Here is a 22,495-nt window from a genome sequence, read left to right as displayed (position 1 = left end):
ACATGAACTAAACATGAAAACTCAGCAGAAGAAGGTAAAAAAACACTTAATTTCATTTCCAATCTTAATTACAGCTGTGAATGTAAGCTTCTTTTCTGAAGGTCAGCGGTGCGATTCCTATGCAACGGTTAACGCTTCCCCAAGATTATTTTTATTCTTTCTTTCAATTTTTTACAATGTGAACAGATTTTCGGATTCTTAGCTCATGCGAGGAAGGCCGATAGTCTATAGTTTTACCCCAAAAAATAAATGAAGAACCTTGTGAAAAAATAAAACATAAAAAAAAGATCGTTTTAATGACTTATAAATATTTAATGGTAAGGGGGGGGGGGTACCTCCTAAGAACTCAACCAAACCTCAACTTGCTGCAAATGTTCATGCTTTTGCACTTTTCTCCTCTGTAGATCTCCAGAAAAATTTTAACGGTCAAAACAATGCTCTACTACCCTCTACATCAAAATAATGGCAATAGATGGGTGCCATTTCCACAAATTGGTGAGTGATACATAGGTGCAACTGTTTATTGAAATGTTCATTCAAGGGCCCCGCAAGTCCTTTAATCAACCCAATTCTCTATAAAGCAATTGGTTTAGATAGTCCAAACTTATGTGTAGTTTAGGACCTTTTAAGTGTGTAGGTAGACCTTTGACTCTGAAACAAGTTACATAGTGTAAAAAATGGGATTGAGGTCTAGCGAGTATAGCATCCACTCTAAAGATATCATGCCAAAAACAATGCGCCTTGCAAGACTCTTGTCTTTTTGGTCGTATGAACTGGTGTGGAGTCAAATTGAAATGTCCAGTCTACATTGCTGTGCTAAATAGATCCACAGAAGTATAACAGCTTCTAAAATGTCCTTCTGGTACACGTTTTGATTCATTTTGTGACCCTCACCTACAAAAAAAAATGTTTTTTTTTTTTTTTTTTTTTTTTTTGTCGTTTGTTCTGATTCCATCACAGACAAGGCCTGAGTTCGGATTTTGGCGATGTTTAACAATTTTTAAGGTGCTTGGAGTATCTACAGGCCAAATCCTATTTTTCTGGGGGTTATGAGCTGGTTGAACGGTAAATCAGTGAAAGGTATCTTTCCCAGAGTGGACTTGTAGCCTATCTCGAACGTTTCTGGCATCTTTGGAGTCACACGAATACCTGAACTTTTTGGAGCTCATAAAACTTCTGTTTGAGATGTTTTTGCCCTTAGTCGCATTTATCGGTCACAAATCCCCCTCCCCCTTTTTACGAACGATTTCTCTCGTGGAAACACAAGGATTTCATTGAACTCACTTTTGGATGTCCTGACGATTAACGGAAATGGTCACTGTTCGTTTTTGTACACTTTTCGGACATTGACTATCTTTTCCAAGTCACTTGAAGCGGCATATCAAATACTTTTTGCCGAGGTACAACAAGCAAACGAACTGTCGTTCTACTTGGTTAAGCAAATTTAAAATAGCAGGTCTTTTGCTTAAAATTGTAAGTAAACCGAAAAACAATACATAAACTAGGAGATATGTTGCAAATTATTTTCTAATAAAGTGAGAGACAAAAATAAATAAGACACTCTTTAAAATGAAATTTCTTTACTTCCATTCGATGATGCAATCATTATCAGAGGTTTTTTTTTTTTTTTTTTTGCCGCACCCTGTATACTTACCGTTCTAAGCACAAAAGTGGAATCTGCAGTTTATTTCAAGCTGAGATATTGTGTTTTAAAGTTTGGCTTTTTCATATATTTGATTCAGATGTCGTCTTTTTTTTTCCAGAATTAAAAAAAAAAAGTTCCTGATCAAATGACCCAAAAACATTATTTATTAAGTAAAATACGAAACAGAGAAAAACTAGGTTATAATAACTCAGTTTTTTTGCCCTAAGTTCAGGTATGACTACTTTTACTACTGTGCTTAGCACGGCCGTATGAATAAACTTAAACTCGAGTTTAAGTTTTCGTTCAGCTTTAGAAACCATTACGCAGTTTTGGTTTGGGGTTTCTGTTGGAAAGAAAAAAAGAAAAACCAATTTAGTTTTGATTTGGACCTAGATTGGATTGGAAAAAAAATCAAAACTCAATAGCTTTCATTTTCAAACAGTAAAGTTACTTTGTAAAGAAGGGAAATCATACTTATTTTTCCTTCAAACAGTATCAATAATGTTTGAAAGTCAATAATTACTATTATTTTTTCAAGTTTCAAAGGAAATCTAAAAAAGAAAATGTAATTGTTATGATTCGACACATCTTACCCAATATTATTTGTTGAACAACGATTTGACTTATTTCTGGTGTTTAACCAAGAAAGCTCTTAGTTTTAAAACAAAAAGGCTATTTTGTTCTAACTAAACTTGCCGTTATGTGTATTTCTGTCAATCAGGTGGATTACATATATTTAATCAGGTGGATTGCATATATTTTTTAATGCTTAACCCTTTATATGTTCCAAGAAACACAGAGCTATCAAGAAACCGTATTTTTATTCATAAAAAAATCAATTTTTCCATCTTTTCCAATTTTTCCCGAAAAAACAGGTAAAAAAACTGTTTTTTTTTTTCCACCACTTCAAAATTTCCGGAAATTTTACATCTCTAGGTGTGAGTATTAATATCTGCAATAAATTCTTAGAACATAGCTCAGTTTCATTACTTATTATACATACCCTGTACATAGATAAAAGGATTTTTTTGTACAAAGTTATAAACTTTAAGCCTTGTGAGGCATACCTAAATATTTTTTGATTTAAATTTCTAGAAAAAGGTTTTTTTCATACACCGTAATACACACACATGAATACACTCACATGCATGCACACGCACACATACATACATACATACACACACATACATACACACATATCCATTACGCTTTGTGTCTCTCCTTTTTTTTTGGAGCTATTTTCGTATAAAAACTACATTCGTTATTCGTTAACTTTAGCTTGTTTTCAATGATAGTTAATAGTAAAGAAATTCTAGCTATTTGCACTAGAATTCCTTTTGGTGGTATTTTACAGCGATTGTGTACAATGTATGAAGAATTTCGAATCTTTACAGTTAGGGAAAACTAGCTGCTCCCGTAACATACGTTAGTATTTAAATTAAAAGTTGTTATATGCATGAAAATAACCATCTAAACTGAAATCAAAAAGAAGAAAAGGAATATTTTAAGCTGTATGAGAACAATTTATGACTTTGGATTCCTCTTCAAATAATTCGACAGAAAAGTATGCCTCATAATGGCATACAATTTTATTTTCATACAACGAAGAAATAGAACCACCCAAGATCATTTGCTTCTGAAAAAGATCTTTCCAGCTCTCATTAGAGCCGAGAGTTTGGAAATAGTTACGCCAGTAATGATCTACAGACCTTAAAGCAGAGGATAGTTATTTATATTTTTGTTTCTGGTATACTATACTGAAGAAAAGCTTAGAATCATTGTTGGTAAACCATTAAGCACATCCTTTGAACTTCAAACCAATCCTCACGTTCACCTTCAGTTTGTTTCTTAGATTTTTATTCTTCTATAAGAGCAACCTTTTTTTGGCATTAACATTGCTGTTATAGCTGGTTTTGCATCAAACCTTCAGAGCTTCATCCAGTGAAATGTGTCTGCGTCGTTATGTATCTCTGTTTGTGTCATTAAAATCCCAGTCGAGTACAATGAAAGTCATCAACTCAAGTTATCTGCAACCATAAAAATAATCTGAAAACATGCGTTTTGAAAGGTGATAATGTTTCTTCAGTAACTTTTGAATTATATTCACATTACATTTCGTCACTCAGAGCTGAAGTATTCATCTCAAAACTGCCAGAAATTCACAACCAAACAAGATCTTTAAATAGGCCCACACTTGCATATGATTTCTAATACAGACGCGTCCGTTTATAGCGAAGTCGTGAAAAACGAATTGATGGCTTTTATGTAATAGGTTCGATTTTCCTTCACGCTTTACCGTGTTATTGTTTAAACTTTTATAATGAAATCACGGCTGTAAGAAAATTTTAATTTAGTCGCTTTGACTTCGCAATAAACGGATGTAACTATTTATTGGGAGTAGAGGAAAGATGAACTAATCCGGATCCTGAAATTGCTTTTTCTTTCATTTGGCTGCCACATAAATAATATTGCTTCAATTTTGATTAGTTTTTCCTTCTAAAATTTAATATATGAAACGTTCAGAGCAGTGGCGGATGGGCCCGGCGGGCAGCCGGGCAAATGCCCGGTGGGCCGTCTCTGTTGGGGCCGCATTGAATCTTTCAATTAAATAGTTCAAAAAAAAAAAAAACGATATTTCTTTTCTTTCCTTCTTTTCCTAGTTAAAAAAAAAAAAAAAAAAATCTCTGAAAATTTCATAATAACCCGGCATATTTCTAAACGACTTTTAAGAAAATCGCTACTAAAAAAGTAATAGTTACAAAATTAAAAAAAAAAAAAAACTCCGCAAACTTATGTTGTGAGCAATCAGATATTTTACTGTGTGTCTGTAGATTCATCGGTCGGCCGATAAGATAACTTTGTTGCATAACTGTCCAGGACCTTCTATTATCCTAACAGCTGCCTGTAATAATAGTCTGTAGGGAACAATGAACATGTAAAGGCAGGGCCGTCGCCAGGGAAGGCGTAGAACCGAAGATGCCAATTTTAAATTAGGGATGAACAAAATAAAAGAAAAGAAAGAAAACGTTCTCAGTATTTGAAAAAAAAAAAAAATAGTAGTAACATAATACCAAGTGGAATTCCCGTAACAAAAAGTATTTTTTCAGCAAAATTTTGAAAGAAAATGCAGCCCTTGAATATTAGACAATTAAACCTTTGAATATTATTTAGGAACATTCACGGTTCTTTATTATAATTTACCTAAATAAAAGCAGCTGAAATTTTTCGGGACATTCTGACAGATTAAGAAATTTTTTTTCAACGAAAAAAGTATTCAGTACATAGTACAAACCTATGACATGTTTCAACTTAGTACAATAAATGAATAGATTAATAATTATGGCGGTTTCATAGGGGCATGCGTTAAACAGAAAAAAAAGTTAAAGTGCAGTAGGGGAGATTTAAAATATTGTAATGAATACCAAGCGTTTGAATGCATAAATCGAAAATACAATAAAACCTTATTAAGATATTCTAGATGGTGGATATTTAAAATAAAATAAAGTTGGGAGAAGATCTACGGTGTCACTGAAAAGTACCACATCAGTCTAAAATGTTAAAAGATTATTTTAACGAATCGCAAGAACTTTAATTTCAAACAAATTCAAAGAACAGGTTGGAAATTGAAAATTTCACTATGAAAAAACCAAAGAACTAAAATGGTTTTGGAAAAGAAATACTGCGGGGAGGTTTGCCCATAACATTTGTATCAATAATTTAATAAAATGATAGGGAGTCAGCAAAGAATGCGGAAGGGAGAAAGATCCTCGAGCCCTTCCATCACGGGACGCGGGAGCGTCCTGCCCCGCCAAGGAAACCAAACGTCAGCATCCAACAGAAAGCAAATCCACCGCCAAAGACGAAAGAAAATAAAAACGACCAAAAACAAGATTACACGACCGAACAAGTTGGCGTTTTTTGGGTTTTTCACCCCTCTGTATCTCAGCCCCATGAAGACCCCTGGAGTTGATTTTTGGTACACTCAATCTCTAGTGGCCCCTGACGCCGTAAACCAAAATACAATCCCTGGACCATCAGAGGGAGGAGGTATTAAAGTTATAAAATCACTGTATCAAAAAGTTTCCGCTTTCTGTGACAGGGCTACAGCCGAGACGAAAAAAGGAATCAAGCTGAAATTTCGCACACACGATTTAAGATAAAATGTAATTAAACAAAAAGTGAAAAGCTAGATTAAAATAGCCCTTAAGCTGTAAAACATTTAAAGAAACCTTCAAGGAAAATGTTGAATTATCTGTCAAATAAAGAAACTGTAATAGAATTTATTGCGAAGTTGTAAAATACTAGAAAACAATATAATTTAAAATATAGTATTTTATTATCCAAGAAGTTTTCTTTGCAACAGAGAGGATACAAGGATTGCAATAAAATTTAAACCGCCCAATTCTCGCAAAATGAACATAGAATCTTAATAGTCAGAAAATAACTTGACGTAAAATTAGGCTAGCCATTATTGTTCCTTAAAAACACAAAACAGCGTTGTTTCAATTGAAAATTTTCCAACTAGAAGTTCTCAATTCTAAAAATACAGACAAAGTAATAATATCAATGCAAAAAGATGTGATATCTCATCAAAAACAACCCTGTTGTAAAAATTTCCCCGCCAAGAAAACCTTTAACTTTTCCGCACAAAAAAGAAAACCTGCATCCTAAACCCAAAAACCCTCAGCCATAAAAAGGTATGATATCTAGTTTGTCCGCCAAGTATCTGCCAAACTATCATCCTCCCTCTTCTCCTTTTTCATCACAGCTACTTCCATTAGAACCTCCTCCCACCTTCAACTCCTCAGAAATATGGGTAGATCTTTTAAATTGTTTATCGTGTTTGGCGGGAAGCTTTTCAAAGTGAAGTGGTTGCTTGGTGAGCAAAAAGCTTCCCGCCGAACAAGATAAACAATTTAAAAGATCTATCCACATTTCTGAAGAGTTGAAGGTGGGAGGAGGTTCTAATGGAAGTAGCTGTGATGAAAAAGGAGAAGAGGGAGGATGATAGTTTGGCAGATACTTGGCGGACAAACTAGATATCATACCTTTTTATGGCTGAGGGTTTTTGGGTTTAGGATGCAGGTTTTCTTTTTTGTGCGGAAAAGTTAAAGGTTTTCTTGGCGGGGAAATTTTTACAACAGGGTTGTTTTTGATGAGATTCATTTTACGCCTCCTAGGTAGATTAAAAACGAGTTTTAAAACTTTTATTTTGAAAGAGTGCAGGGAAAGTTTCTAAATCAGAACCCAGTCCCATCTCCTATTGCCTATCGTTATCAAAGATGGCCTACATCTTGTATTTAGGACTTAAAATTCGAAAAGCTTCCAGGAAAGTGATCACCCAAATCCTGCAGAAGCACCTCCACCCCATCTTTAAGGACAATTTTAAATTTCGTTTTTAGATCTAAATTTAGAAAATTTTTAGAGGTCATCGAATCTCTCCTCCCCCTTGTATCACCAAAGACGGTCTGAAATTTCATTTTTAGGTCTTCAATTCCGAAAAGATTTCTAAGAAGAGCCCTCGAACCCTTGGTAACATCAGTGAATATCATCTACGACTGTGTTTTAGAATTCAAATTTCGAAAAATTACCGAAGGAATGTCGCAGAACAGCTTTACCGACTAAAATTACCAAAGATCGTCAAAAACTGCGTTTTAAAAGCTAACTTCGACAACCTTTCGCGCCCAACACGCTCGCCCGTCCCCCTCATGTCATTGAAAGTCGACGAAAATAACGTTTTTTAGCTTCAATTTCCAAGAATTGTCGGTCCCCTTTTACGTTATTAAAGAAGACCTACAATCCTTTTCTTTAGATTCCAGTTACGAAATAATTCCTAGAGAACACCCTCGAGTCTTTTCCCCTTACACTACCTAAGATCATCTAGAATGCATTTTTAAGACAACCAATTTAAAAAAATTCCCAGAGGGGGGGGGGCGGATCTTTGTTATCATTAACATTGTCAAAGATAGTTTAAAAACGTTCATTGAAAATATACATTACCTTTTCTCGCGATATCGCGTGAAAAGTTCCCCATCACGCACACAAAACCGTTATTGCACATAAGACTTTGAGATACTTGGGGAGGGGGGGACATCTATCGGTAACAAACTTGTTGAAGAACTTCAGTTTCAGAAAACATCACCCTCCCCCCCCCCAAAGAGTGTCAATTGTCACCTAAATTAGGCGCATCGAGAACTTCAATTGGGGAGATTTTGCCTAGAAAGAATTCCTGTACGCCCTCCTTTCTCCCCAGTGTTTCCAAACATTACTTACACATGCGTTTTGAAGCTCTGATTTTGAAAAAGTTTTGGGAGAATTCTCCAAAACCTCCTCCCGCTAATATCACCCAAGGTCATTTAAAAATAATATAACAATACGTTTTTGAAGCTATAGTTTCAAAAATTTTCCAGGGGAGTACCCCCAAACCCCCCAACATCTACACGAATATTACACTTTTAAAAACATCGCCTTCCCCCCAAAAAGCGCCAACTGTCACCAAAATAGGCGCTTTGGAAACTTCAATGAGCAATTTTGCCTAGAAAGAATTCCTGAACCCCTTTCCTTCCCCCCCCCTAGTGTTTCCAAACATGCTTACATATACGTTTTAGAACTCTGATTTTGAAAAAGTTTGGGGAGAATTCTCCAAATACCTCCTCCCGCAAACATCGCCAAGATCATCTAAAAAGTCTAACAATACGTTTTTGAAGCTATAATTTTGAAAAATTTCCGGAGGAGGGCCCCCGAAGCCCCCATCATCAGCACGAATATTACACTTTTTGCTATGCAGGTGTTCGTATTATTGATTATTTTTCTCCGCATTCGTAAACGCAGTTCTCCTAATTTGAATCTTCAAATTCTAATGGTGACTCCCTTCTAAAACTAGAAGATGTATCATCCGCTCTATCTTTTACATATGGAAAAAAAAAACCTAAAGGGTGAGGGGGGGGGGGAGCGTCTCCTCTTCAAGGAGCAAGACTTATGGGGCCGGCTGGCCTGTAAATGCCGGCCGGTTCATGCTGCCCCATCCGCCGCTGGTTCAGAGCTTAAGTGATTCAGAGTTTAAGTGATTCAAGTCTGTGAACGACTTGTTCCACTTTAGCTTTTTAAGACTTATATAACAAGAGTTCAAAATGTTTTGTGCTAAATATAAATGAGTACAAAATGTTTTGTGTTAAATGAGGTGTTTAGAGCTAAAGTGGATCAAGTTGTTCATGGACTTGATCCACTTAAGCTCTCAACGCCTCATATTTCAATGAGAAGGAACTATACTTTGAACGGTAAATAAATAATTTCTGAACATATCCATGTAGGGGAGAGTTGGGAGGAATGGGACGTCACTGCATTTATGCCAAAAAGAAATATATATAACTATTTCTAGCTTGTCCAGTTGATGTAGCAGCTTTAAACTCATGCTGCTACATTTACTGGAGAAGGTAGAAATATTTCTTCCCATTTGTTTCGGCATAGATTCAGCACTTCTCCCGTATTCCCACTCCCCCGACTCTCCCTTACCTAGTTTTACCCGACCCAAGTTTAATGAAACAAGGTACCTCCAAACAGGAACATTTATAAAAAAGTAGTTCTTTAACGAAAGAAATATTTATTTCGGACTGTAACTTAGTACAACAGCTATTCTACACTGAGGGATACACGAGACTTTAAATCTACAGATCTCGCGGCGTGTGCAATATACTTGCACCAAGAAAGAAAAAAGTATATCTGAAATTCAATGCTAAAAGGGAAGGTGCTACTCTGTCTACCTTTTCTTAGAAAACTTTATCTTGTTACACTCTACCTTAGAGCAGGAATTAGTAACTGCAGGATGCAAGTCCAGTAATTTGCTTTTGAAAAACTGAAGCATAGACCCGAAGTCACGTGATTCAACTACGACGAATGGATGACACGTTTTGTGTTAAACTTATGAAAGAAACCTGATTTCTAACAGTACTTTACTTCATTTGCTATCACGTGACTGAGGATCTGTGCTTCCAGAATAAAGTCTTCACTCTCTCCACCTTTTATTTCTTTTTAATGCTCCCCTTTTGTCGGATTGTCGCGGGGGAAGATGAGGGGGTGGTACCAGTCTGAGTGGCTGAAGTGTGAGTGTTTTTCTCATCGCCCGAGCTTTAGTGGAACTTCTCTTTCTTAAATGTGAGTGTTTTTCTCATCAAGCGAGTGACTGATTGATTTTTCGAAAACTTGTTTTCAAATAAATGAATAAATTAACTGTATGTAAAAGTTGTTGAATTAGGGAAATAGGTGGTGTGAGGATGGCGCGAGTTCTGGAGGTTGAAAGTAGCAGGAAATAAGTAACTTTTAAAAAGTAATTTATACTTTGGAAAGTTCAACAGTTTCGGTAGGCTTAGTTTAACTTAAATTAAAAACCAAAAATCTCAAATAAATCATGCTACTCTGAATTGGTACATCAGTTGACACTTCACAGTTGTGACATTGTATGTAATTTCCGGCGAAATTTCGACTTAAAATGCAGTTTATTACAAACGATACAAACTTCGTCACTTTCCACGTTGTCTTCAGTTGATGCCATGGAATTTGTTTTGACGTTAAGCGCAATTACAGAGAATATTCTGTTCTGACAGGTTTTGATAGCTTCATTTACTGGACACACTCAGTTTACGTATGAAACATTACGGATGAATCAGAAGGCCACTTTCAAGCGTTTAATATACTCTATAAACATTTATTAAATAAGTAGAAAGAGTTGAACTTTATTCTCATTAAATATTTTTCTTTTATCATACAGCATAGCAAACCTGAATTTCAAGAACGAAATACAGCAAATTTTCTCATTATCAGGAATTATTATCCAAAATTCCCCTTTTCAGGCATCATTAAGTCTTCTTTCGGTCATTTAATTGGTAGAAAACTGCCATGATTTTTCATTTATTTCAAATTGAATAACTAAAGGTATACAGAAATAAATCTATCCAAAATCCTACGACAGAAACTTCTCAAATGATTAAGCAAATGCAAATTCAAGAAAAATAGTAAAATAAGTTATATGATAAATTCGTTATTAGATTGCAGCTAATAACTTACGTAAATGCAGGCCTCATTATAGTTTCAGTTATTTTTCCTACGAAACCATGTATTAAGACGTTTGTATGTGGAATTTATGCTGTGTTCATTAGTATTGGATTAGCATTTTTGACAGGGTGAGTATTGAATTATTATTCAAAGCAATGATATTACATCATTATGAAAGATGAATTTATCACGGGAAATGAGAAACAAAGTTTCACCTGTGTGCATAATTACAATGGAAATATGCTTAACGTCCTGTAACGTTGCGTAGTAGACGGAGTTTTAGACTATCGTGCTAAGCTGTAAAATCGCCAGACCATTCTTTTAGATATAAACCGACTTTGAGTCTAAACACCTTTTTTAAAAAAAAAAAAATCTAAACAGACTTTAAGTCTAAGCACACTTAACCACATGGTAACAATATTTTTTTTTTCTGTAACATATTTTACTTGACTACAATGATTTACGGTCATTTAAGAATGAGAAATATTATTAAAAATTTCTGAATCAAGTATGTGGAAGCATACAACATCAGAAAGCAATTTCTGATGTTGAGCTCAGTTTTAGCTATAACTTTTGGGCTATTCCACGAAAAAGGAGACATTTTGTCCCGCACGTGAAGATTTACATTTCGTTTCAAAACGTGTAATAAACCAAATTTATTTGCCTAAGAAATGACACGTGTATGTGTAGTTTCTTAGGTAAACAATCTTTGTTTGCTACAGTTTTGGAATACTGCTTTTGGCGTAAAATATAGAGCTGTCAAGTGTGGAACAAACTCTTTAATTTCCTGTTTAATGACCCACCGTTAGTTTCTTTTTGAAATTATCAATCGAAAGTAATTAGCAGGAACGCAAAGTATATATGTAATAGATTTTTAACAACAGAATCGAAGATATATGGCTAGAATCGAGAACTCTGAAGCTGGTGTCAAAATAAATAAGCGCAAACGTGCCCCGTGTTCGGGGCAAGTTTACGCAACCGACTTGGACTCAAAAAGCATTTTTTTTTTTTTTTTACGGTTAAAAACATAAGCTGAGCAACCACTGAATATACAAATTTTGACTTCATTAGTTGCTTTATAAAACCACAATGTCTAAAATTTCAAATGTTCAAACATAAAAGTTAGAAAATTCATTGAAAAAAATCCTCGTAAACGTGCCCCGGTCTACCCTACTAGTACAGTTTTTCTTCATTAAAGTCAACTATATTGGTAATACATTTCTTTAATAAGCCTTCTGAGCCCTGAAGAGAATTGCCACAAAACCCGGACACTTCGCGGCACACCTCGCCATCTCTTACGGCACCCAGTTTGAGAACATCTGAGTTAAACAATTCTGGATTTATTAATACACCAAGCTCATTCATCAGTTTTATTCTTCTGCTTTTCTGTGATAGTGTAGTTTGAGGATTTCTTATGAAAAGTACTGGAAAATATTACGTTAAACATAATATAACGCTCATACATTACGTTAAAAATAATAATTTTATTGCTTTTCTACTTAAGAAATCACACATATTTGTGATTTCTCAAGCAACAATATGTAGTTTAAGACCGTTTTAAATCACGCTGTGGCCCTTTTTAAAAAAGCTATCACGTTCGGCATAAAATATCAGTTTTTCCTTCGAATGACCTATAATAAATAGCTCTCTTCCGAACATTTTGTCAAAAGATGTTTTTTGATTGTAATGTAACATTTTCCATTTTCAGTTCAGTAATAAGTATCCATTTTTATATTAAATTTTTGCATGCATTATCTGCATATCAAATACATATCAGGTGTTAAAAATGTGCAAATGTTTCGAAGAATAAATAAAATTATGATGGTAGTCGAGTTTACAAATGAGCTATCTTTTAAAAACTCATTTTTTAAATTATTGTTTTTAGCATTATAAATGTTCTTTTCATTAAAGAGTATTTTTGTATACCTCAAGGTATGTTTTTTTTTACGTTTCTGCGTACCGTGAATACCGGCTACTTTGGCACACATCTTGGAACGCTTTTATTCTTTTCTCAGTAATTTTGTTAGTTTACCTATTTCTAAGCTGTGGTTGCCTTTTTATACTTCTAGACTACTCTTAATTTAAATTTTAAATAGTTATCGGTTTCTTGATATTAATATCTATACAGATTGCGCCAGTGGTTGGAAGTAGCACGCTGCAAGTAGCGACGCTACTGTAGTAGCTACATTTTCTAAGTTTGTAGTGTAGCGCACTACTTTATAAAAAAGGTAGAATAGCGAGAAGTTCGATACAAAAAAAAAAAAGAAAAGTAGTTTGTAGCGATTTCGAGAAACTACTTTTAAATGAAGTTTCAAAAACAAAAGAAAGAAAGAAAAAAAGAAACGAGGTTTCAAACGAATCTGACTGGGCCAAGTCTTAAGCGAGTAAAAGTTACACCAATCAGATTCGTAAAACTCTGAAAAATACGAGCTGACCTTACCAGGAAACATCACGAGTTCAGTAATCATGAAAAAAGTTAAAAATGGTCGCATTCGAAAGAGTATCTTTAGAAAAAAAAAATTGACCCAAATATTGTGTACCCTCGTCCTTTTGTTTATGAGATATGGGGGGACAAAATCTGTCGAAATCTTACGAAAATTCGCCAAATTTAAAGACTTGGCAATAAATGGAAAATACCACGTGATTCCATCGCCTGCGTCTAGCAAGACTCTCATTCCCATTTCTGGTCATCTGCAAACCGCGTAAAAGATGTTTCGAACTAACTCTTTACTTGTGTGTGTAAAATTAAAAAGTAACTATGAAGCCTGTGAAATGGAAACTAGAGAGCTTTATCCAGAGGAGCTACAACTTTATAACGAAATTGAACGTAGGATTTAACTTTTTAATCGTGATAATAATGCATTTCAGAATTTAAGAGCATTTCAAGTGTGTTTTACTTAACTAATTTAAGTTTGTACTCTTGTTATGAAATGTGTTGTAAGTAATAAATAATTATGTACGAGAATTAATATGAATAAGTAAAAAAAACCATGCTTATTAAACCTTATATATTGAAAATAAAATGGATAGTTTTTGATGTTGAAAGAAAATGATCATGGATTGTAGTATCCCAGCTCTTATTTATTTTTTCAAAAGTTATTATAATTCATGAAGTTTTATTGTCTGACCATGCACTGCTAGCGAAAATGTTTAATTTTTAATTTAAAATCGAAAAAAATAATAATTAAAAAAAAAAGAAAACAACGGATAGTAAATGTCAAAAATTTGCACAGCAAAACTAACGATGTCGGAAATTACTTCATAACAGATTCTTATCAAAAATTTTATAGTCGACGTTCATTACAACAACCCCTGTAGTTCGAAAAAGTCTGTCACTGCAACTGAAAGTCGCTATAACGTAAATGCACATCATATTGCATGTTATTTAGTCATTTTTAAGAATACTGAAGTCACTTTTACCAATTATGTTTCACGTTAAAAGGGAATTCAAATACGAGCAAAATAAAAATTAATACAGTTTTTTTTTTTTTTTTTTTTGACTTGGTAGAGGGCTTACACATAACTTGAAAACGATACACATAACGAAAAACACACTGGAAATAACTGACAGAAATCTTTTTTTTTTAAATTTGAGAACATGGTTTGAAATCCTTAAAAATGTCGTTTTCTTCGTATTTAGATACTGTTGAAGACTTCAGATTTACGACTTTTCAAAAAAAAAAAAGACTTGAAAGTGCGTTTACCGTTTCTCTACGGTTATCATATTTTTTTCAAAACAGTTTCATCCTTTAATAAACTCTTTCCGTGGAAATATTTCACCCGCAGAGGCATAAAAGTTTTAAACATCAGTTTTTTAACAGACAGTCTTAAGAATAACAAAAAAGTTTAAACTTTGAACGGTATATTCAAATGTATTCATTCGTTCTATTGGATGCTAAAATATCATTACATCTGTGGAATTTTAAACGAGATTTTGTGCTCGAACTCTATGACAGATCGGTCGCAGTAATAGGAGGTCGTTCTTGTTGACTGCAGTTAGGAGCGCACTGATGGGAGGCCACTGTGACCTCCCAAAAAGTTTCCTTATTCGACAAAGTTCGTCTGACAGTTCGGCAAATTAGAGGGCATAATTACAATTTTTTAACTCCCGAAAGTCACTTTTCATACATTATTATTTGCGCATACTCGTATTTTATCGCTCGGCAAAATTTGAATTTTCTTTTGGTAAATTGAGAATTTTTGCTTTCCCAAAAGTTTAAGCTCGGGGAACCTCTCACTGCAGTATATTTTAATTTGCTTTATTAGTACAGTAAAGTGTCAAAAATCAGAACGAATTGGTACCATTGGTAGTTTGAATTTCTGGAAATAATCAAAAAAAAAAAAAAAAAATACGGTTTAAAAAACAGGATGTCAATCGATCAAATAAAGTTACAAATATGTGTGTACATAACGTACAATACAGCACGTAACCCAACACTATGTGTTGACAAACCTATTAGTTGCTTATCGCTAACGCCTCGACGATACTTTGTTTCTGCAAAACACACTTCTCGATACATAGGCGTCGGAAGCGGGGGAGCTGGGGGAGCTTGAGCTCCCTCTATAATATTTCAGACCGGCTCAGCTCCCCCTAAAAAATTCTCACAGTATAGCTTTTTGCAGTACATTGTCTACCTCAAATCTGATTTCAAAAATGCGATCTACCTTTTCTAGGAATTTCCATATAATAACCGACAAAGAAAGAGGAGAGATGGAGTGGTTAGTATGATCAGTACATTTGGGTTTCCCTCTTTTCAAACTTCTCGATTCCCGGAAGTAAAAAAGTATTAAAGACAAGTTATCTACATAGGGCTGTTTTCCGCCCTCTCCACTTCGAGCTCGTCTTTCGCACGTGTATTATACATTACACTGTAGCGTAGCTCAGTTTAAATGTTCTTAGTTTTGCATGCCATTTGTATCTCACACTTTCGCTAAAAAGAGATAATTGTGAGTCAGTTTGGCATTGAAATATGAAGGTGCTCCAGACATGTATCAAAAAGAAGGTTTCTAAGGTAAACTTACTCAATTTTAGCTTTACAGAAACTTATCTCATTTTAAGTTATCTGACCTCCCGGACGCTATTTAAAGAATTTCCAGCCAATCCTTTTAGATTCGTTGATTAAAATAAACTTGCAAAATATGACACGAAAGTGAAACTAAAATACCGAGTGATCATATAATATTTTTATGTATTGCAATTATCAAAAAAAAAAAAGAAAGAAAGAAAAGGAAAAAAAGAAAAGAAAAGAAAAACAATGCAGAGAGAGAGAGAAGAGGGGGGAGAAAAGAAAAAAGCCCAATGTACAAACATATTTATTTAGCATTTTTTATCCATCGTTTCTTTCTCTTTTTTATTTTTTTCATTTCTTCATAAAAAGTTCAGCCCCGACCAAAGAAAATTCTTTAGCGAGTTCTCAAAAGATTAGCAATGTAGTTTTAGAACAAAAAATAGTTCTAAACTAATTTTCGAGGGATTATGATCGTATGTTTCTGGTGTTAAATTCCATGTTTCGATCAAAAGATACGATCAGATAGCGAAAATATCATTGTTCGATAGTCTATCGAAACCAAAAGTGATCTTCTGACAGGGGGCATAGACTAAAAGCCTGAGATACAAATTCTTCGAACAAATTTTTAAAATTCTATAAAAGTTACATTTATTATTTTTGATTGTAAATATTGTCAGAAGAAACAACCTAAATAAGTGACATACCCAGAAATTACTTTTGCGGATACATATCATTACTGTGATTAAAAAAAAAAAAAAAACACAATTTCCAGAACTATCCCACGGTAAAAACTAAAAAAAAAAACTTTTTATCCATTATTTTGTTATATCTAAAACCCTGAGGGATTAATTTTTTCATGAAGTTAAAAATTTGCAAAGATAAATATAATTTAAAGAATTCTAAGGTACTACAACACAGAAACAAAAATTCTCACTAATCAAAATCGGTGAAATCATCATTAGAATATTTAAAAAAAAACTTGTAACACTAATAAATAATTGTAAACACTGTTACGATGTTAAAAACAGTGCGAGTTTATTGAAAACAAAATTTTTTTGAACATTTAGACTTTATGAAGTTACATTTATTCTTCTTTTTTGCCTTCTCAAAATTAAGGGGTTTTTTTTTTTGTCACAGCTATGTTTTCATGCTAAAAAAAATGCATGTGGAAGAGGGCACTCGAGCACCCCTCAAAATATTTGAGGTTCTGGGAAACTTTTTCATATCCATTTTTACGATTAAAAAATTTCCTTTTCACTTATTATTGTTAGAAAAAAGCACCAACAATATTTCATAGTTTTTCTGAAGTACTTTTACTAACATTTATCTGAACTATACAACGAACATTTTATTTAAACACATTTCAGGCGCACTGTTTCTCTACTTATTCCTCTGTTTCTAGTTCTCATAAAAGAAAATCTTCTAAATGCTACGCTGCAGAAGCCCTCCCCTACCTCCTAAAATTTTAAAAAGCCTTGCAACATTTGTTTTTAGAGAGCGATTTCCTGAAAATTCCCGGAAGAGAACCCATGACTGAATACCTTGACCTCCACAATATGATAGATTATATAATATTCCCTTCAATTTCAAAACATTGCTATGCCTCTAACATTAACAAATATGATCTATCTCGAATAATTTTCGGAGAGCGACACCCGAAACTCTTCTTTCTGATATCAAACAAGAAGTTCCGTCTAGAACTAGACGAGCCTACTTTCCCGTATACCCATACTACTTTCTAGTACCTGATCAATATTCTCAAAAATAGCTAAAATCGCAAATTATTTCAAACATATTTTTTTTTAATATTTTAAGCTGATTTCTAGGAATAAAATATTCCTTACTTTTCTTCAAAAAAAAAGAACAAATAAAATAGCAGCACCTTTTAAACAAAGCAGCTAATACACTTCTTTCCATTAAAAAAAATTTTTAACAGCTTTCAACATAGACTAATAATAAGAGTAGACCGAGCTTTCTCATTCTTGCTGATGAAGAAAATTGGTTCATAGATGTATCATGTGACTGGTGGAAGGGCTTGGCGAAGACTTTGGCAGCATGGTTGCTAGATGGCAACATTATCTATAGTTTGGCACTCGACATGTATTTTAAGACAATGTATTTTCATTAAAAAAAATTCCAGGTGCAGAGATTGAACTGTTTTTCTTTTAGTTATGCATTATTTTGACATTAGTAATAGTTTTTGATCAGTTTTCAGTAACTTTGATTTCATTTGGAGCTGTCAGCGTTGGCGTGAACGAAATGGCGTAAACGTTTTGCGTTAACGCAAAAATGTACTAATCGGTATCTTAAACTGAAACTGTAGGTAAAAATCTTACCGTTTGCCAATTCTTCTTGGTCGCTTGCATCTTTTAATGCTTAGAGAGTTATTGAAATTGACTAAAGAAAATGCACAATACTATCTAAACGAAAAACTTACTATATTAACAAAATATTTACAACTTAGAATAACACATTTACAAATCGGACTCCATAAAAGATCATTCTTCCGTGTTCCATCAATTCTATTTATTTTATTTCTCGCTGGCGTTGATCGTCTGCTACGATCAACGCCCGCTGTTGCTAGGATATCCACCAGTCACATGGTTTGGTTTATGAGCAGCAAAAGGGTTGCCATAGCTCGGTCTATTCTTATTATTAGTCTATGGCTTTCAAAACGAAAAAATAATAATAATAAGTTCATTAAAATAAATACATCATATAAAAAAAATCGTTTCTTTTTCCCCTGTTGCCAAAAATAATTTTTTAAACGAATTAATGCACTTACCAAAATAAAAAAAAAAACAATAAAATGTCAACTTAAAGAAATAATTTTCATTGTCAAAAAAAAAAAAAAATCGTCTGCGCATATTTTTCGAGTTTATTCACCGAAAACTAAATACCTAAATTAAAACTTTAGCGTGAAAATAAAAACAAATCATATCAACAATAATTATTTCACAGTTAAAACCACAGCAGCGGAGTCGGAGTCGATCTCATTTTGGGATAAAAGAGTCGGAGTCGAATATCCAAGAATCGGAGTCAGTCATTTGTCCTCCGTGTATGAATGTTTGCCAAAGTTACGAAGTCAGAGTCGAAGTCGGGGAGTCGGAGTCCGATTAATTGTCGGGAACAGGAGTCAGAGTCGGTGTCAGGTGCCCCTAAATTCTCGGAGTCGGAGTCGAGAGTAGGTCGTCAAGAGCTATTTCCAACGAAGTTTGTTTGAAGTAAATCCGCCTTTAAGTTTGGAATCTATATTGACTTTCAGTTTCCCCTTAGGTGCTAATGTTAAGAGATTTGAACTGTTCAAAATTGAACGAAAACTTGTTCAAATCAAAAAGATATTTTCGATACATGTTTTTTATCAAAAGTTTTTCCCTACAAAGTTTGTTTGAAGCCACTTCGCTTCTAAGTTCAAGATTTATTTTTGATTTGAATTTCCCCGTAGGCGCTAATGTTAAGTTTTTTTGAACTGTTCAAAATTGAACGAAAAACTGTTCAAATCAAAAAATGAATTATGGGAATGAGATGTCCTCGCCGAGATCTTTCTAACAAAAAAAAATTTGTTCGAATCGGACTATTCATTCAAAAGTTATTAGGGGGGGACAGACAGACAGACCGACAGACAGACAGACAGACAGACCGACAGACAGACAGACCGACAGACATTTTTCCCCATCTCAATACCCTACTTTCCAATTTTTAATTTTTCAATATTTATCTAACTGTTTTATTTATTTTTGACATTTTTTTTTGGTTTTCGGATATTTTTAAGATGTATTAAGCCTTCTTTCATACTTTTTTCTTCTTTCTCTGATTTTTACTGGGAAAGTAGGCTAAAAAGAAGGATGAAAATTCAGTTTTTAAAACTACAATTTCTAAAACTTTAAGGAGAAGGAATCTTTTCCAATAACCTCATTGAGGAACGCTCTCTAAGACTTCAGTTTCTAAAAAATTCCAGAGAGCCCTAGAACCTCCCCCTTTCCCTGACATCATTCAAGACTGTCTTCAATTGCGTTTTTAGAACTTCAATTTTGAAATATTGGGAAAGAGATGTAAATCGATCGAGGACAATCCCTGAGTCATATCATTTTTCCTAACGTCATAAATATGGTCTGAATTCGCGTTTTAAAGACATAAATTCGAAAATTTTCCAGGGAGGGCATTCCAACTTTTTCTCTCCTTAACACTACCAAACACCGTCTAAAACTACGTTTTTAGAACTAAGATTTCAGAAATTTTCTGGGGCTAAAGCCCCAGGACCCCCCTATTGATACGTGCGCATCTTCGAGAACTGACCGACCCCCTTCCAAAAACCAGAAGTTTTATTACCTCATTCTCTCCATATACAATTGAGGCAGTGAGAAGCAAAAAGATGTAAGTGGCAAAATTAAAAATTTGGAGACAACCAGTTCAAATAGTAGAGGGACCTCTCCTCTGTCTTGGGGCAAGAGATTGTACTAATAGCCCTGGTAGGTGCTGCTGTACAGCATGATTTAGAAAAAAAATCAATGAAGGCTTACTTGATACGTTTTACTCAAAACTTGAAGTCCACTTACATCCCTTTGCTTCTGACTGCCTGAATTTATATATTAGATATGATTGGAAACATTACTGGAAAAGAGAGAGGAAGACGAAAGGATCGACAATCATTTCAAATAAGAAAATTTTTTTCAAGTGCTCCAACCCCAAAAAAAATCTGGTGGTGCTACTGCTTCTGTCCCTTGGATCCCTATCATAAGCCCCAGCTCCCCCTACTTTTATATAGTTCCTACGCCTCTGTCTCGATACATTATTTATTGAGAGACTGATAGTTTCCAACATTTCATCTGGAAAGAACTTTCTTTTGTGACTCGAAAAATTTGCACTGATGCCAAACTTTATTTATTTTTTGTTTATTAAAATTTTCCAATGGATGTCCTTGCCATTTTGCGAGGTAACTATAATACTCCACCTCTATTACATCTGCACTTAATTTCATTTCTTTAATCATTGTGTGTAATTTATTTCACGAAATGTATGCATAGCTTAGCAACTGTCAAAAAGTTTATTTAAACTTCCTGGGAAAATGTTCTGATTTTTGACGCAACTCTGTATTTATGATCTTATGTATACTCTTATAAATATTTAAATTATTTTAACGAGTTTATTTAACACACAATTTAGAATTAATTAATACGACGGTTGCATCAGGAAGCATTAGTTTTGAGGTGCAGGAAGATCTTACTATTAACGAATTTGGAGAGAATGATGTGTTAAGCGATGAAAGTGGTGATTTAGAAGACTGCGAAGAAGAAGCATCTCAAAAATCATCAGCATCTAGTTATCATTCAAGTTCTGACGGAAATAAACTGCGTGTTATTACGACAGAAGAAAAGAAACGGGCAGTAGAGTACTGGAAGTCTGGAAAATCTAAAAGGTTGAGTTTAGCTACAGTAAAAAAGTCCTTCAGATTCGTGACATCCCTTTCCCAGTTGTACGATTGGGAGAAACAACTACAAAGCACTCTTTCTAGTATATCGAAGCGTTTAAAATACAAACATATTTCTCATCATGTTTATCAGAAGTTCCTTGAAGGTTGTGAGAAACGATATCCCATCCATGACGAAGATATACGTATTTAGGCATTGGAACATAGTTCTATGCAACAAGTTACGGGTTTCAAAGCATGTCGCTCTTGGGTGCATAAATTTAAAACTCGGTACAACATTGTGCCACGAAAGATCACGGGTTTTGTCGGGAGAATCACTGCACAGAATGCAGCTGAACGACAACAAGCCCTCTCCAATTTCACCGCTGAAATATGTCCAAGTACAACAAGTAGCCCATCCAACTGGTACAACTTTCCCCTATGTTGGTGATGAGTCTCACCTTGTGGTAGATTCTCTAACCCAGTATTATGACGACTTCATCGTGAGTGAAACGGTCCCTGACGCTGCGATTTTTGAATTAAAAAAAATTCCACCAGGTGCTACTGCAAAAGTTCAACCTTTAGATGTTGGAGTCTTCAGATCCTGGAAGCAATTTGCGCGGAGAATATCCGACAAAGCAATGATGGAGGGAGGAATAGATATTTTTCAACGTGATAACATCCTGAAACTGCAGTCGCTAATTCATTTCCAGTTTAGTGCACCACAATACTCAGACATGATAAAATATGCGTAGTACAAGTCTGGGCTACTACAAACTCGGCCACTTCCATTTGAAACACCTCTGCAATTTTGTTTTCCGCAAAAAGTTGACCGTTGCGTTTCCTGTACGAAATTTAAGTTCATAAAATGTTCCTGGTGCCACGATTTTCTATGTTTTAATAATTTTTTGTTCAGTATCATATTTGTCAGTAGCATGTTTTTTTTTCCTTTCCATAAACGTCTTTCGTTTTTATTTTGTATGTGTCGGATCTGTATTTAATATTAATTTGCTTAATAAAATTTCTGAATTTGAATGTTTTTTAATAGTTTATATCATCTAAAGTAAACAAATTAGCTTTGCACAGAACCTAAAAGAAAAAATAATTAATACTTATGAGAACCTTGTTTAGAAATAAAATATACTTCACCAATAATAATAACCACGAAAACTAGTGAAGTAAAATCTACTTACATCTACTACTACTACCTAAAATGCTAAAAGACATTTCTATCTTGACCTTCTCCATAACATTTTTCAGAGGGGAGGTTCAAATTAAATTATTCGAGAAAATTACTTCTAGTTATTCGAAAAGCAACAAAAGGCACACCCACATTCACATTTCTGTAGTTGGAAACAAATGTTTGAAGGAACTCCCCTTGGGGTC

Source organism: Uloborus diversus, chromosome 3 (assembly GCF_026930045.1).
Source record: "Uloborus diversus isolate 005 chromosome 3, Udiv.v.3.1, whole genome shotgun sequence".
Lineage (NCBI taxonomy): Eukaryota > Metazoa > Arthropoda > Arachnida > Araneae > Uloboridae > Uloborus > Uloborus diversus.
The sequence above is the reverse complement of the archived record's forward strand: the minus strand, read 5'-3'. Positions refer to the sequence as shown.